Source organism: Sphaerodactylus townsendi, linkage group LG06 (assembly GCF_021028975.2).
Source record: "Sphaerodactylus townsendi isolate TG3544 linkage group LG06, MPM_Stown_v2.3, whole genome shotgun sequence".
In the NCBI taxonomy this organism is placed as follows: Eukaryota; Metazoa; Chordata; class Lepidosauria; order Squamata; family Sphaerodactylidae; genus Sphaerodactylus; species Sphaerodactylus townsendi.
In genome coordinates, this window is record NC_059430.1 from 54,832,210 (window position 1) to 54,850,956 (window position 18,747).

The window sequence follows — 18,747 nt, forward strand, 5'->3', positions numbered from 1 at the left end:
TGAGATTCTCCCTTTAAATCCATGCCAAAGGGGGTGGATTTAAAGGGAGAATCTGGGGAAATTTTGAGGTGGGGGTACCTGCTATCAGGAGTGCAATTGTTAAGCTAGCAGCACCAAACTTTCAGGGTATCTTTGGGAGACTCTCCTGATGATACCACCCAGGTTTGGCAAAGCTTGGTTCAGGAGGTCCAAAGTTATGGACCCTCAAATGTGTAGCTCCCATTCAAAACAATGGGGGATGGAGGCACCCCCTTTGGGAGTCCATAGTTTTGGACCACCTGAACCAAACCTCACCAAACCTGGGTGGTGTCATCAGGAGAGTCTCCCAAAAAGTCCCTGAAATTTTGGTGCTGCTAGCATAAAAACCATGCCCCCTGCAAAACTGAAAAAACACTAAAAATACCAAAAAACCCACAAACAGGGGCAGAACTTCGAACATGTAATGGGGGGGTTAAAACTGGGGAAACCCCGCCCCTTACCTACATCCTTGAGTTGACTGTAAGCAAAATATGAGCAGCCAGTTTGATACAGTGTCATGAAAGGCTAATGCAGTCTTGGGGCGTAGCAACAAAGACAGCCAATTCACAAGATGTCATCATCTGGCTGAACACCATGTTGGTCAGTCCCCACCTGGAGTACTGTATGTAGTTTTGTGGACAGAATGGAACAGGTGCAGAAGAGAGCAACAAGGATGATCCCGAAGACCAAATCCAGAGTGTGACCACCTTCATGCGTTGAGGTGATGCACTGCCTTCTGCAGAGAGGCAGCCGTTTGCAGTCTCTCATTTATCAGCCAGTGGGAGTGGATTGCATCATCTTGCCTTGTTCTTTGGAACCAATTATGTGAGCCACTTACAACCAATGGACCAATGATCTAGCTGCCTTCAGGCAGGTTGGAGCGGAGCTGGTGTCACTGTCATTCTAATGGAGACGGTGGGCTGGAAGGGGTCTGGTTTTCATGCTCTGAGAGAGGGCAGGATCACCAGGGAGCCAGTAAGACAGTCCAGGCTCAAAGCCATCATTGCCAGGTACTGCTTCCTGGTTGGCCTGGTACATTTGAACAGCCAGCTGGTCTCCCATCAGTGGATCTAAATGGCAAGATGCTTCCCTACTAGAACATGCTGCATCGTCTTTCTCCAGGCTGCTGCCACTGTTATCTGGTCCCACTTTCAGAGCACTTTCAAAGCCAAGGAATGTTTCCCCATTGTCAGCGGAGAAGTCAAGGGCAGGTTGTGAGAGGTGGGCATTACTCTCAAAGCCATAAGATGTTTCTCCATTGTCCAATAAGGGATTGAGAGGTTGGCATCACTCTGAAAGCCATGAAAGGTCCCCTTGCAGTCAGACAAGGCGCCAGAGGTTGGGGTGGGGCTGGCCACACCACTGGGATTTTCAGTCATAAGAAGAGTAGCTTGAGGAAGCGGGGTATGATTGCTCTCTTAAGCATTTGAAAGGCTGCCACTTAGAACCAAGGGGGGGAAATTACAGTAAGAATAGTTCAGCAGTGGAATCAGCTGCCTGGGAGATGGTGAGCTCTCCCTCACTGGCAGTCTCCAAGCTGTTTGTGTTCTTTGTTTTATCCTTGCTACTTCCACATGTTACCTTTCACAATCTCAGGAGGAATAGTGAAATACATGTGAACCCTGAATAGGTGCAGATCAAACATGGAAACAGTGGGATACAGATTTAGCAACAAGGCCAGGAAGTCTCCACATACAACTCTGTTACCATGGATGTATTCATGACCGTGCTTTTACCAGTGCATGATGGGTATTTTTTATTTATTAAAATATCACCTTAACAGACACCAGACGTGATAAATACTAAGCAAAGAAAGATGAATGCTAACTGACTGAATGTTTCCTGAAACTACAGTGTTCTTGAATGGATTGCCCACTTTAATCGGAGCATATGGGACAACCCAAACATGGAACTCTTATCCTAGGTCTCTATGAGAAAGAGAGTGTAGTGGTGGATGGTACAGAAACTGAGCCTCTTCTAGGATATACCAGGCATCCTGAAAAAAAAATTCAGACTCCCTGACTCAATCATTTGGTGACTCATTGCAACTATGATAAGAGAAGTGATGTGGTCAAAAATAATTTCTGGACATGGCTTTTAATCCTGCATTAACTAAATGATTAATGATGAATAACTTGTGAGCTTTTCTTCACTATTCCTTATTACATTTAATGAGTTAAATATATTCTGACAGTGAAAATTCTGGTATAATTAAACATAACAGTTGAATTTCCGTTTCAGAGCGATATTCTACAAGCTTTTCTACTGCTGTCAGAGGAAGGGATGGACACTTTTGACCACCTAAAAGTCTATGCTGGGACTCATGGTGCTCACAAAAACCATATGGTTCTGGGGGAACAGTGAAGAAGGGAATCAGGATGATAGGACATGACCCTATGTTTTCAAAGACAAAGGCCTTTCCCACATACACAGATTACCACAGATTTTCTCAGTGGCCAAATTTTATGTCTTGAAAACCTTTTCTGTGAAATGATTTCACATACCTCCTTCTCTCCCCTCCCCTTCATTTGGGGGGATTCCCCTTGGCTCTTCAATTGCATGTATTCCACATGCTATTGCTGAAACCACTTTCTTTTTAATGGTGATAGGATGGTAGGATATCTTCTGGTAGGATATTTTCTGTGATGCAGAAGACAACCCTTCCCCTTTTTTTCCTTTTTTTACATGAGATTTAGCATTAAAATACTAAATACAATACTAAATACTAAAATAAAATACTAAATACAAACATTAAAATACTGTAATTACTATGCACTTACATTCTGAAGCATCAGTTTTAAAATGTATCAGCCTCTACGACTATTCGGAACTACCAACCCAAAATGAAAGCCAAAGCAACTTCTGGAGCAGGAGCCATTATCTGAAGGAACAGAAATATGTAGCCCACCCCCTCCCCCAAAGAATGGCATTTTGCAGTCAAATTTGATCTGCAGTAATGCACTATTGTTACTGAAGCAATCCCCAATTACATGCAGTGAATACTCATAGTATTCTTTTCAATTGTCCCCAGCTTTAAAATTGCTCTCTGCCCACAAGATCAGTAGTTCAATATGAAATTACAAAATTGATCCAATTGATCGTACTAGTTTCTATATTGCTAGAAAAAATATTTAAAAATTTGTTTTGAAAATGGAAGAGGAGGGGGAGGAGAAAATGGCTGAAGAGGAGGTTGGGCAACTACAAGAGGTATGCATAAGGGCTAGATGTTTGCACAAAACAGAAGATAAAAAACCTACTGGAGCAGACAACATTACTTGCAGGAACAGAAACAAGTAGTCCATCTACTCCCCATGAAGAACCCCATTTTTTTGACACAGTCATTGCAGTTATTCCTTTTCCATTTACTTCTGCAAAAGCAATTTCCCTCATCAATTCCACTCATTCCTATTCTGGAGGAAACTGACAAAGCTGACACTATGGATCTGGCTTGTGTCTTTGCCCTAATAGATTGTAGCTCACCTCCCCCCCCCCAAAAAAAATCGATCTTGCTTGTTTGTATTTCTGCCTGAATGTTCCATTACAAGTTCTATTTGAAACTGACAAAACTGATCCAATTGACTATGCTTGGGTCCCTGAATGTTACATTGCTAGTTCAATATGACAAAGAGAAAAAAAATTACTTATGAAAATGGAGGATGGGGGGGAAAGAGAAAATGGCTGAGGGGGAGGGTGGGATAAGAGCTAGGTGTTTGGTGGGGTGGAATAATAAAGAATGTTTCAACATGATTTCATGCTCAAGAGAAGCTGGCTTAGAAAATGGATCAGGAAAAATTCATTGTAAAGGCAGTTGAGAAACAATGGAAGAAAAATGAAGGGAAATGTTTCCAGAACCAAGCAGAGAAAAAAACATGCAGAATTAAAAGGAAAAAAATATAGCATTTGGTTGCAAGATACATAGTAAACGACTCATGCAGAAAAAGAACAGAGACAGTTTGTAGTTCAGTACCATGGACAGGTTTACTCAGGCTTCCAGTGCACAGCTTTCAAGCTTGAAAATGAGCCACATGTTTATGCCTCCCTTTTAGCATATGATGATTTATTTGCCCTTCTATCATGGCTTTCCATGCAGTATTTTTGTCTTTGTTTTTATTTACTAACATGTTGTACCTGTGCAGTCTTAATTGGCAAACTATCCACGCCATCCTAAGCCATCCACGCACCCTACCAAGCCCACTAATTTCAGTAAATGCGCAGCCCAATTCACAGCCCAAAGCCAAAACAAAAAAAACCTGCTGCTAGAATAAGATGTTATTGGTGCATATCAGTCAGTGCAGATTAAGTATGATTCAATGTAAAAACGGAGCTATGGCATAACTAGTGCACAAATACAACCTTTTCTTCAGTCTAGAATAAGGTCAGTGTGGTGAAGTAGTTAAGAGTGTCAAACTAGTATCTGGCAGACCTAGGATCAAATTTACACCTGTGCCATGGAAGTTTGTTGGGTGACTTTGGGCTACTTGCAGCCTTTCAGCCTAATTTACCTTAAGGTTTGTTGTGAGTATAAAATGGAGGCGAGGAGAATGATGTAAGCCCCTTTGGGTTCCCAGTGGGAAGAAAGGCAGGGAACAAATTAATTAGATAAATAATAAATAAATATGTACCATGTGAGAATACACAGGCTCCCATTCCTGTCATTGTAAATGAGCATGAGAGCTCTATTGTTCTTCCATGAACAAGTCTGAGAGTATTAAATGCTTTTATAAATCACTGTAAAGAAAGGAAGCTGATACTTAAGCACCTTGACAATTAGAAATAGCACAAGATCAAAGTGAAGCCAATGTTGCAACCATGAACTTAAATCAAGATTTTGTATAATGATCAAAATGTCTCTCACAATTTTCCTTTGAACTCTTGAAAATGTATAATATGAATTCATTTACGACTATATTGGAGTGCTTGAACAGACTTGGTTCAAGTTCACAGAAGGGCATATATTACATCCATAATAACAACTTCAGAGTGCTGAAGGGAAATACTCCAGGGAAAAGAGGATGAGCTATGCAGATTTATACTAATACATCTGGCCATTTGTCAATGAAACCAGAAAAAAAATGATGACTCAATGACTCCTAAAACTAGAATAGCTGCTTTAGGTCTAACACATTAATAACAATGCCGTGCTTGAAGCAAACATTCAGCCTAAGTGCAAATCAAACTAAACAGAAGTTTATATTAAAAATGATAATTATAGCAGCTATTTTGTTCAGAGTATTGCTGCAGAAAAACAATATGCTGGAAATAGTAATCATTAACTTTGCATGATGTCATATATGTTCTTGAAAAAAATCCAGCAGTGGCTGGCAAATGACCTAAAAGCCATAAAATATATTTTGGCATTAGGGCTGACTTTGAATCTCACAAATAGCACTACGCTGATTATCCCCCCCTTATTAAATATTCTGTTTATTATTCTGCAAGCCAGCTGGTATCTTTTGAGTATTCAACATCCACTTGAAGGTTCCAACTTTGTATGGAACATAAAAGATCCCTGTGGGGTTTGCTCTTGGCATGCAATCACTGCTTTGAACATGGCTTCCCAGTGGGCAGTTGAGCTTGGGATTGGTGCAAGAGGCTAAAGTGATAAGTGGCTCTTTCTGCACAAACCGTTTTGGGACAGGAAATAAAATGTTTCCTCCATGGAGTTCACATTGTTTTTACTCCCAAATGATTTATTTCCAGCCTCAAAATGTTTTTAACGAATCCCTTTTTGAAATGATTCTATGGCTGAAACATTTTGAAAACATCTTCAGTTGCTGTGTGATCTATTTACTATGTTTCCCTGCTTCTCTGCTTCCCTGAACTTCCTCCTCAGCACCATTTTCTGACCTCACTCAGTTCCCCCTCACCTGTTTATTGGTAGCATTTCTCTGTTTGTTTGTTTTACTTGTGGAAGGGCAATCTTTGAAGCATCAAGTATACAAGGCGTATACAATGCAGCATGAGACTGTGAAGCTTCGGTTCAACACAGAACTCAAAAAAGAGAGAGGTGGGGGGGAATATCACATAATGGTGGCCAATAATCATTTCAAGGGGGTGAGCACAGATGTACATCATTGTAAAGGGGAAGGCTGAAAATGTTTTAGAAACGGTTTAGAGGATTTGTGCAGAAAGGGCCGGTGTCTGTTGGTTAAAGGGTGTATGGTTTCAGAGCTTTTGGGAGTGTGTCTGTGTGGAAAATCTCCTTGCTTTTAGTGAATGAATGAGGTGAGTCAGCTGCCTGCTATTGTCTGACTTTTGGGGGTGGAGGAATAGGTCTCAGCTGCAAAGCAGAGCTTATGAGAAGGCTGGCCCTGTAAAAGGCAAACAGAATCTCTAAACATTTCTGCATGAGCCAAAACCAGCATCCTAGGGATGGTGAAAACACTGTCCCTGGAGCGCTGTTCACAGCAGTGCTGTACTCTCCCCCTCAAAACAGCGAGAAACTGCTCCTTTCCTAACTTGCTCAGTGAGCGAGTTATTTGGAAAATGGCGTCTTCCCGCCGGCGCCATGCGAAGGGAACTGGTGTGAGGGTGCCAATTTTAGGCACTGCCTGTTTGTGTTGTTTGCTTTGTGTTGGAGGGAGAAGGGACACACCCATGCTGCCCTCCGACCCCCGGGGGTCAGAGGGCTGCATGGGCGTGTCCCTCCCTCCAGGGCCTTGGAGGGAAGAAAAGGTAAGCAAACAACACAGACTGGAGGTGGCTCCATGGGGAGCCACCTCTACTGCCCGCAGCAGATTCGGGGCCATCCACACGGTCCCGTGCAAATGGTCCCATGGCTCCACCAGCATGAATTATGCCAATGGCCAGCTGCTTCTGCCACCAGTGCAAAAACAGCTTCTGTGGCTTGCAAGAACAGTTTTGAACAGGGGAGTTGAGCTTGGGAGGTCAAGGGGAAACAGGACAGATTAAGTACACACAGGGTAATATTGATAGAAGAATAACAGAATTTGGGGTGATGGGTAGGATGATGAAGGAGGACTAATGGGCTGAGGGAAGCAAGAGTTGTTGAAAATGGAAACAAATTACAGATTTCTATATGCCAAGTCAAGATGGGGTATCTAGAGTGCTTGGTGCTCAATGACACACACATATACACAGTCATCCCTCCCACAATGCCATTCCATTGTTTTTAGCCCAAGGTCCACCCCCAGGAGTGAGCCCTTCCACCCTCTGGCCCTTTTATGACATTCTTCTCCATGAGCCACTCTTTGCCCATCCTGGCTTCTGCCTGTGGCATGGGGGAAGGAGGTGCTGCCAGTCTGACTGTGCAGGAAGGACGATTGTAGTGGGTATTTCAGAAACATAGCAGAGTAGGGAAAAGTCCCTGGCAAATTATTAGAAACTGTAATCAAAGACAGAGGAAGAAAGCCTGCTGAAGTATAATAAACATGACTTGGGCAAAGTGAAATCTTACCTCACCAATTTTTTGGAGTTTTTTTCCAGAAAGTAAACAAGAATGTCGACAACAGTGACCCGATAGACATTATGTCCAAAAGGCTTTTTACAAGGTTCCTCATCAAAGACTTCTGAGTAAACTTAACAGTTATGTGTTAAGAGGTCAGGTTCCCTGACAGATAAAAAAAGTGGTTAAATGCTGGGAAGTAAAGAGTAGGAAAATATGAGCAGGTCTTAGAGTGCAAAGAAATAAGCAGAGGGATCCCACAAGGATTGATATTGTGGCAGGTATTGTTTGATTTTTTAAATAAAAAAACCCCTGGAACTGAGGGTGAGAAGTGCAGAGGCCAAAATATTATTCAGAGTGGTGAAAACCATGGATGACTATGAAGGACTCCAAGAGGATTCCACAAATTGGGTGAGTGGGCGACAATGTAACAAATACAGTTCAATGTTGTAAGTGTAAAGTGATACACATTGGGACCAAAAAACCCCTGCTTAGAACCGTAGAGTCATAGAGTTGGAAGTGGCCATGCAGGTCATCTAGCACAACCCCCAGTTCAATGTAGGATCAACCCCTGACAAGTGTTCGTCCAATCGCTGCTAGAATACTGCCAGTGAGGAAAAGGCTTCAGCCTCTATGCCCTATTGTTGGCCTTCTAGACTGGTCTGATCCAGCAGGGCTCTTCTTATGTGTCTGGCACTTAAGAGTGTCTGACACTTAATTTTCAGACATTCAAAGTGACTAGTGTCTTCATTTCCTGTTGCAAAAGATGAGTGTTTTGTCAATATTTATAAAAGTGCTTCATGTATTTTGTATGCAGATGGATCCATTATTTATCATATCTAGTTTCAAGGCTAACCTGCAGGTCTCATTTTAAGTAATTCTACATCCGTGTCAACACAAATTGAAGATTAAGAAACAACAATCAAACCACAGAGATTGGTTGTCTTGAAACTTTTCTTCCCTGATTAAGTGGTTTTCATTGGGCACTTTAGTGCAAACACTATCAAAAATATTTTGTAAACCATTATAAAAATAAACCAAGATACAATACAAGATTGCTGGAAGCCTGAAGCAATGTACCAAATACCATAAAATTATTTGACCTCTGCTGAGCCCCTTGAACATGTTTTCTTCTGCTCATTCCACCAAATATTTCAAAACTTTGAGCTAAATCTTTCTATTTTTAATTATTGTTATATTTCAATTACTTAGGTACAGTTCATTCCAGCTTGTATATGACAGGACATGATGATCCCATTTATTCCCATTCTCTGTGTAAACCTAAATATACACACTTTGAAAAGGCTCTGGAATTTGAATATCCAGATGTCTCTCTTATTCCCAATTAACTCTATCAAAGTCAGTAGCTCTTTAATTTTGGAGAGTGGGGAATGCACTATCACTTGAGGCAATTCTCACTTATCATGGATGACTAGGTGTGTCACTTAAGACATACTAATGATGGGACAATGTCCAAACTGTAGGGGAGATTGGCCACTGCACTTCATGCACCTGCCACCACAAATCAATTTTAGACCATTCATGGTCTGACCTGCTATCACTCCTCAGTCCCTAACCTTAACAGGTCAGAAGAAGAAGAAGAAAGAGGAAGAGTTTGGATTTATACCCCACCTTTCTTTCTTGTAAGGAGACTCAAGGTGGCTTTCAAGCTTCTTTCCCTTCCTCTCCCCACAACAAACACCAAGTGAGGTAGGTGGGACTGAGAGAGTTCCAAAGAACTGTGACTAGCCCAAGGTCACTCAGCAGGAATGTAGGAGTGGATAAACACATCTGGTTAAGAGAAGGGCCATGAAACCTTTCAGGCACATCATTATAGTATAGTAATCCTCAGACCCTGGACATTCATACAAGCATTTACAGCAACATTCAGCAATCAAGAACATTAGAATCAACGGTTTAGGCTCTAAGGCTTGCCACTTTCTACAACAAACAAACATGCCCTCCCAACTACCTTAACAGGGCAGATACAAGAGAGCTCTTAAAGACAATGCTACATGGTTTACAACTAGTCCTATTTTAAACTGGATTTATTAAAACTTGGTATGAGCAATCCAGTTTAATCAGACTGATTTTGAATTGGACTAGAGTAGAGAGTCAGACATTCCATTTTCTGCAGTTCACTTTATCTAATAATCTGTACATTCGGGTTGAAGCCATAATCTAGATTGTTTATTAGCCACATGGCAGCTTCATTATTGAGTAGAACATTAGACCATTAAAACAGGATCCCTAAACTTTGGCACCCCACAGTATGTGACCTCACTTTCCTCTTCTCCCAGATCTCTTCTGTATCACTCAGTCTAAAAATAGTAATAGGGAAAGGAAAGAGTTTGTTTCACCTTTAGCATGCATAAAATTTTTCTTCTACTAATTCTATTCATAGGTTATTTCATGAATGCCTAAGGGACTTGTGATTTGAAAAAATATATTACTGTTATTATTAGCAATCGAATTATAAGCTTGAATTAAGATCCAAAAGATTTTCAAGGAGCCATATGAGCAGGACTTTCTGCTGCAAGGGTTTTAAGCTTACATTGCACTTCTTCTGTACAAGGTACAGGTCAGGGTACATATGGTTACACAGGACTTTTAAACCACAGCCTGGCCACCCATTAATGGGTCTCAACATCTGATTAGCTCTCTCTAAGAAAGTACAAGATGGCAGCAATAATGAGTCAACCTTCTTCCCGGGAGAACTGTAGTGTCTACCAATTAATTCTTACAAACAGATAAAGGGTGAAAGATAGTGATAATTTGTTTGTTGCCCTTGGGTTATTATATCAATGGTACCAATGAATGCTGTCAGGTTGTGCTTGATTTTCTTTCAAAGTATTTGCTTCTAACTGAGGACAACAGCAATCACAGTTTGTTCAGGATTATCCCCTTCAGGGGAGCTTGGACTGCAGCTTTCTTGACCCTGAGAAGCACAAAGGTGAAATTTGCACTAGACCAAGCTTCTAATAGCTGCTTACCAAGTCAGTAGGAGTAGTGTGGACACATCGATGAGAAGGGTAAGATCAATAGATATTACAGCTACATGTCTAACCCATGCTGCTACAAACTTGGCTGCAGAAGTATCAGCAGGTAGCCAGTGGCAGCACGACAGTGAGATACAGAAGATCCTACATTTTATATTTCCAGGACAGCAGTGGGGGATCTGCTTTCAATGCAGTCAGCAAAACCAAAAATAGTCTAGTATTTGAAAGTATACATGAGTCCTGTTCTCTACCAAGGAAGTAATTCCTCCGATCTTTATATAAAGGACAAACATAGTGATCATCTGTAAGGAAAAAAAACACAGAAGCATCTAGCCTAATACAATGCGGGATAAGAAGATTGTCCCAATAAAGACAGGTACATTGCAGTCCAATGAAATTATGTGCAGATTCTGCCTATAGGTGGAATTACAGTTTATTTTCTGTTCCTAAAAACAGTTGGATGGCATCAAGATGGCACTAGGCCATATCTGCTTGAATCACCTAATCAGATTAATTAACTGTGTTCCCTTTTTAGCTAGTTCTCTGAATAAACAACATATATACTACTACAGTTTATCAAAATGATTTCCTTCTGATTTATCTAGTTTTTGTAGTTAAAGGGCTTTTAAAAGGGGAGGGGGTATATTATATATGGACATACTCTCAAACACTCTCAAATACATATGGGCCTATGCCCCAAGGAATTTGTTATGACCTAGCATACCATCTCAACAATATGCTATATTTACCAAATGAGACATTTAAAATATGCGAACAGACATTCTTGTTGACTGTACTTCTGTCTACCAAGAAGCTCAGAGGGATATGGCTATTAACTCATTTCCATCACAACATTCATGGCAGAATAAAATTTGAACCCTAATCTCCTAAGTCCTTGTGCAACACACCTAAACACACCAGCTCACATATCAAACTCTCTCCCCTTGGAGACTTCCTAAATTCCATATATCTTCTAGAAGAACTATAACACCTTCATTTGACAGAAGAACGATAGCTGCAACAAGATAGAGATCATCTATTACATTTAAATCAACAGGGTTCATATACACATATATTAGTTCTTGTCTGTAGCCTTTGTAGTTGAATAGACAAAGCATCAAAATGTATCAAAACACAATAGAAGGTTTCAAAATGTTCCCAAAAGTTATATGGTTTGGAGATCGTTAAAAAATAATGATGTGTATACTGTTATTTTATACCACAATTATGCAAAAAGCTGTTAACTGAGAATTTAAAATATCATGAGTAATGGGATAATTGCCTTACTAAATGTTAAATACATTTATGAATTTAACATTAGTTACAATAACTTACAGACCAAACCTTCACATACTCAGAAGTAAATCCCACTGAGTTCAAATGAGACTTAATTTCAAGTAAATAAACATATTCAGGGCTGGATTAAGACCTTTAGAGGCCCTAAGCACTCTAAAGTGCATATATTCTACAAGTAATTCAAAATAAAAACAATAGTAAATCGTAAACAAAAACACCTATTATTCCATTGAAACAAAATACCTATTATTCCATTGCTTTCTTGCCATGGAGATACACAGCATTTTAACTTACATTAATTATTAAGATGCAAAATAGTAGTGACTGTTGCTTGCCTATAACTTTATTTTTCTTAATAGCTATGGTGTACATGGTGGTGCAGTCTTAGCTCATTTGCATAAGGTGAATATTTCTGATTCACTTGTTAAGTCAGAGTTATTTAATCCATTGTGTTGTTTTATTTAATTTGGTTTTTCAGTTAGCAACTAGTAAACATGACTGAGAGAGAAATGGACTTCTCAGATTTGCAGATACTGAGAATCTAGAAGTGAGAGGCACAGCTCCCCCTAGAAGAAAAGATAAGAAATTCCCAGTAGATCTACTTAACAGAAATTGGCAAAGAAAAAAAATGACAAATAAGAAAATGCTGAATTCTCAGAGCTATTTTAAACCAAAATGAGATATCTTAAAACTCAGAATTCTCAGTCTGCAGTAATTTCATCATGGTAAATGGAACTATTAGCAAGGTAAGCTAGTTAAGAAGTTCCATTGCCTTTAGAATGACAATACATGTTGTTTGGGGGACACAAACATAACCATTTCAAAATATGCCAGAAAGAGGATCACTCATGGTTAATTTCAAATGTTTACTTACAAAGAATTGTACACATAAATATCCTGTTGATGCTGTAAACTCATCATTTTTTAAATTGTGTGAGTGAGCAATTTTTTCACACATTGATTATACAAATGATCTTCCCAAATCCTCCCTAATCTTGAGCTATAAGAAAAATTCAGTTGGATAGTATATAAATACTGCCTCTAGCTGTTAGCTCTTCTGCTGAAGAACCAATATGCTGTCTACTTTTAGAAGTCCACTGTTCTGCCTGTGCTATATTTTTATACAACATGCAACATTTGTTGAAGTGCCTTAAATCTCTTCCCATTCAAGAGCGTATAGCATGAAAAAGATTAACCTACCATTAAACAGTTGGTTTTTGGTACAGAAAAATCTCCCAAATATTTGTTTACTAAATACTCCAGTTAAGCATTTTTAAGGTGAAGTATTGTAAGTAAATATCACTGATAAACACAAATACAGAATTAGTCAACTAGCTTTCTTTTTGTGTAGGTCTAATTAAGCCCTTCTAGATACAGAATAATACTTTAAACAAACAAATCATCTGAAGGATGGACAATGTTTTTCTTGTAGAACTCCATATTAAGTTTAACTGAATCCACAGCTCTGTGGAAAAAAATAATTATTCCGGAAAAATGTCACCGCTGCAATTCAGAAACAGTGCCCAAAACATGTACAACATTAATCCTTGCCATATCAAATATGAAAACTCACAGAACCCAACCTGAATTGTAACTTCTGTTACGACCATCATTTTAATGTCATAAGAACATAAGAACATAAGAACAAGCCAGCTGGATCAGACCAGAGTCCATCTAGTCCAGCTCTCTGCTACTCGCAGTGGCCCATGTTTGTAATCCTCATGTTTGTAATCAGAATATCAAAATAAAAAATCTAGTCAAGTTTCCTGCATTTGAGCCTCACTGCTCATTATATAATTTCAAAACAACAATATGAAAATATATACCAAGTGCAAATCCATCAAATTGTCACTAGCATTTATTTTATGCTTATGTGTTCGTTAAAGTAACTGGACAAATACAGATAGTTCTTTTTTTGGTCTCTATCAAAGAATGCCTTTCTAGCTCTTTATTCTTCACCATCCTGTGCTCTCTAGTTTATTCAAGATTTATACATTTGGATTTATATCGGAAGAACTGATGCCTGCTATTGCACCATATCACCGTTTCCTCATTCATTGCAAATACCAAATATTACTGACAGATGTTTTAGGCATTAGAGAATCTGTATTTGTTTAGCAGGGCAAAAGTCAGGCAATCTGTGGAACAGAGCCTCCAACTCCAATATAAGTTCCGTAACACACAGCTAGCATGCTAGCATCTCATATTAATAAGACTCACTTTGATGCCCTTTAAATGTGAAGGAAAAGTGGCTTAGTATAAAATGGCTAGAGCGAAGCATTTCATGGTTTTGCAGATGCGGTAGACTGAGAACTTTCTACAGCATGCCATTATCATCTGCCCTATGGTTCTTTTTCAACAGTATCACTTCTCATAAGACATGTCAGATGAGATGCTTACATTGCTGCTTACATTGATAGCATTTCATTGACTTTAGAGGAAATATACCAGTACAGATATATACTATGATTCCCACTGTATGCCTCAATTTCAGGTGTTCTAACCATCAGAATGAAGTACTACCTTGATTATACATATCCCTCCCAGGCATTACCTACAAGTTTTTAAAAAGAAACAAACTTAGAAAAATGCCTCCTGAAGATGAAACTAGGTTGGATTTAAACAAAAAAGAGTCATGGAGCATCTTTAAGGTAAACAGATTTATTGTAGTAAATGTGCTAGTTTTTAAGCTACCACCATAACATTATTCAGTGTTTTTGCTGCAAAAGGCCAACACAGCAACTCCCATGGAGTAGGTCAGGTTTAAAGATTCATGACCAAACAAGCATTTATTCTCTCCGAGAGATATGTAGTCCTGAAGCATTTGCATTTTCTGTTTGCTTTAGCATAATAAATGCATGTAAATCAAGCATATATTTGTGTGTTGGGGGAGGTGGCAGAAATCACTCGTTACCAAAATAACTTGAAGGTGTCTCTTTAAAAAAATGAAATTGCATTTTTAAAATGTAGGTTTAAGATTACCACTATGAGGTTTTTCGTTAACTCAGCTGAACGTCTGTTCTTAGACTTATGCCTGTTACATCCGCTTTAGAATTAAAAATAACTCTCTACATTAAAATACTCAAGAGGCATGGAGAATGTGGATGAAACTAGGACAGCTGTTCAGAGTCTCACAATGTAGTTGGCACAAATAAGGGTCAGGTCTCACAATGTAGTTGGCACAAATAAGGGTCCCAACATCTAAGTATCTAAAATTACTGTACAAAATCAAAAACGGGGGGGGGGGGGTACATCTCCTGAAAGAGAACGTTTTATACCAAACAGTATAAGGTCAGAGAGACTTAAGCACAGAGAGCCTCCTTTTCAATCACAAATGGATGCATTAAGTAAGGAAAATAAAACTCGACATCTCCCATGACTATTAGAGTACAATATCTATTTGGATACTAGCACCAGTCTACAGATCGTGGCAAAGCATCTTTCTCTGCTCACTGAAAACTCCACTTGGAAAGCTCTCCAATTATATCTATCCAGAGACTTCTTTCTACCACTTCCCATTTGACAGAAATCACTCAGCTGGGTCTGATGAATAATGGCAAAAGGCAGCTTGTGTAAGTGATGATTGAATTATGGATTGCTGAAAACTGCCATGAAGACTCATTCCAATGAGCGGGTTTAATTTATGTACCTTTTCCCAGTAAGCTGCTTGATATCTTTATCGAGACCACAAACAAAAGACATAATCCCTTAAAAATGACAGTCATTTCCCTAACTTTTTTACTTCTGTTGCTTTAACTTTCTGCTAACAAGACAGGCAAGCCTAAATTTCAGTTACATCAAAATAGCATATGGCATACATACATTATGAATAGACCATTATAAACAATGCCCAGGCAAGGTGGGAGTACAAAGAAGGAGAAATAAAGGGGATGTTTTAAAATGATTTTTTTTAAAAAAATATCTGCCTACAGACAGTTTCTTGGCTTTATATTTAAATCTCAAAAGCAACACTTTAGTTATGTACTATGACAACAGCAAAAATCTCACACCTTCTTCAGGAATACTGCTAGAGAATAACATCTATATCTGCCTGTAGTCTATAATGCTATGAATTCAAAATGTTTCCAGGTAAATTTTCAGTCATGAGGGCAAATGACACCTCTTGATTCAATATGTTAGTGCTGAGCCACTCTCCTGCTTTCTCTCTTTATTAAACGATAATTGTGCAGAAAAGAAACACAAAGTAAGAAAGCTGACACTTTAAATTGACTGCAATTAACTTTTCACTCTTTCCTCCCTTTTTGTTTCTTTGGGGGTGGGGGAGGGGGGAACCAAGAGGCAGACATATCTGTTCAGAAGCTGATTTGCCTATCTGACAGAAAGACCATGAGGGCTTATGTTTGCTGTCTCGGAAGCAGTGCTTTGGACACACACTTTTGAGACCCTTTCCCTCCCTGGAACAGGCAAGCAGCATCCGTCCTCCAGCGCCCCCCTCCCCATTTCACCCCATGTCACCCACCAGCTGATTTCTCCCACAGAAGAGAAAGGCTGGGGAGGAGGGGGGGGGGCTCCTCCGAGCAGAGTGGGTGGAGATTGCCAGACACCAACCCTGCCCAGCTTTTTAAGTCAGCACAGGCACTGGCCCAACTGCTTTTCTCAGTTCCTCAGAGCAGGAACATGTGCTCCCGTCCCGGCCACAGCCCACCTGAGTCTCATCTCCGTCCATTTCTCAACCCGCGCCTCCCCTCACCCCTCGACGCTGCCGCGATCGACACCCAACGCGCAGACAGGATGGCAGAAAGCAAGTCAAAGCCCCAGGGGGAAGGAATGGTAATCAAGCCAGGCAGCGGCGGCTTCCACTCCATTGCCTTACCTGGCAACCAGAAGCAGGAGGCGCCTGTCCTTCAGCGCTCTCCTCTCAGCAGAATCTCGGTGGCTTCTCTGCTTTTCCTGGGATGGGAAAAGACTTCAAGACAAGGGTGTGCGCGCGCGTGTGTGTCCGCGGGTTCCCTCCCACACACGCACCTCCCGGGCTCCGTAGCCTCCCTCCCCCTACTCTCAGGGAGCTAGCAGCCTTTGTGTTGGGGGTTAAGTTTCAGCTGCCGCCGGCTGGCGAGCTAAAATAAGGGGGGGGGGCGGAGGAGAAGAGACTTGGGGAGGGGGGGCGAGCGGAGTCTAGAGCATCACCGCTCTGCAGCTTCTCCAGGAATCCCTCCACTGAGAGGCTGAACAGCATCTCTCAGTCGCGGCGGCCGGATTGGCTGGGAGGCGGGGATTGGGTCGGCCAGAGCCAATCAGCCGCCAGGAATAATAAGCGAGACTTGCTTAGCCAGCATCGCCCATCCCATGGCTACGCTGGCTTCTCTCTGTTCCCCCTAGTGGGAGGGAAGGGGGCTGGGGAGGGAGTTCCCTACGAATGACAATCAAGGACATCAGATCCATCTTTTGAACTGACAAACTGATTGTGTCCCTCCCTCCCTTTCTCCACCCGAAGCTCTGCAATGGGAAGACAGACGCCTGGGTGACCTGATTCTCTCCATGACCCCCTCCCCGAAATTTCAGGCAATTTACAGCATGGCATTTTCAGACCAACAAAAGAGAGACATAGTAAGGAAGAAGTGGAAACGAGGAGGGGGAGAGTAAGCGACGAACATAAGCAGGAATCAAAATGATCACTAAGACCGTTACCGAAAGTCAGGCAGGTGTGTCTTCTCGGACTACCAAGAGCAAATAGTGAACCTGTTCGTTTCTTGTCTTTTATTTGTTTGTTTCTCTTTCTACTCGGCAAATCTATAGTGATTTGCTTGAGGATTTAAAAAAGCATTCAGTATAGGCACTCTCTTTTAAATCCCCTTTAATTTAGTTCTTTCACGTGTTTCATACTCAACTCCTGTGTGCCTTTCATAGCATCAAGAATTATTAATCTCAATATTAATTCTAGAGACTCTATGACATATAGTGTTGAAGCAAAATGGAAACAGTGCTGTTCAGAGGTTCTTTACAGCTTTGGGTCATCTTGTAACTGTTCTGCAAAAGATACACATTCACATTTCTTTAACCCTTGGTTACAAGTGCTCAGTTAGATTATGAACTTGAGCCATGCAAAGGCTCCAAGCAGGGGTAACCCATGTCCCCAGGCGCATACTGTTTCATCGTGGGGGGGGGATGTCGGACATTGGCTGGGTCCCTGCGCTTGGCCTCTCCCATGGTGCAGTGACCCGGCAGATGCCTGGCGGCTCCCCCCCCTCCCCGTGCCAGGGCATGGCTTGCCAGCCGAGTTGTTCACTTTGGTCACAGGCCGGCTCCCCCTCTGTGATACCCCTCTGGAGATGCCAGCCACAGATGCAGGCAAAACATTAGGAACAAGATCCACCAGACCACGGCCACACAGCCTGAAAAACCCTCCACAACCGGTTGAATCCAGCCATGAAAGCCTTCGACAATTCCATCCTGTGTTGTTACTATATGTGAGTTACAGGCTATCAACTCCTTTCAACACAGAAGTGATAAAAGAATATAATAGAAGGCCACAGGTACATCTTGCCTACCGGTAGTATCCCATTTCCTTCAGTGGACATGTAGGTGCTTCCAGGAGATGCACAAGCAGAACATGAAACTATCTGTTGTCTTTTTTATTAAGAACAGTGATGTTCATTAAGTGACTCGGGAACCACACATAGCTCTTTGACATGCCATCTGTGGCTCCTCTGAGCATTGTTCCCCAATGTGGCACCTGCTTCATGCTTCTGGAAAGCAGGCAATAGTCTTCCCCACTGGCAGGTGGTCCACATCTTGAAACAACTACCACCAGAAGAACAGATACACTACAAGCTTCCCCAAGGTGCAGGTTTCATGCCAAATGCAAAAATAAAGGTGGCTTTTACCTTGATGATAATTACAAATGTGGCTCTCTGGAAGCCAAAGACTGGGTGCCACTGATTTCAATATATTTATACTCTACATTTTCCACCAATAAAATCCAAATCAGCCCTGCTCATGTTTTACCTTGTGTATCAGTACATCTTGTTTGTACATGCAAACAACTGTTTGTAAGAAATAACTAGCGTG

General features: G+C 41.0%; 1 protein-coding gene across 3 annotated transcripts in view; it reads right to left on the reverse strand.

Annotated features, from left to right (window-relative positions):
• The window catches only part of SYT1 (synaptotagmin 1), a 457,966-nt gene extending 441,071 nt beyond the window's left edge, over positions 1-16,895 (reverse strand). For all 3 annotated transcript variants that reach the window (XM_048500328.1, XM_048500323.1, XM_048500324.1), the window contains exon 1: positions 16,553-16,895. The gene's annotated coding sequence lies outside the window, so the exon portion shown is untranslated. The remainder of the gene's footprint in view (positions 1-16,552) is intronic.
• Between the last annotated feature and the right edge of the window lie 1,852 nt (positions 16,896-18,747).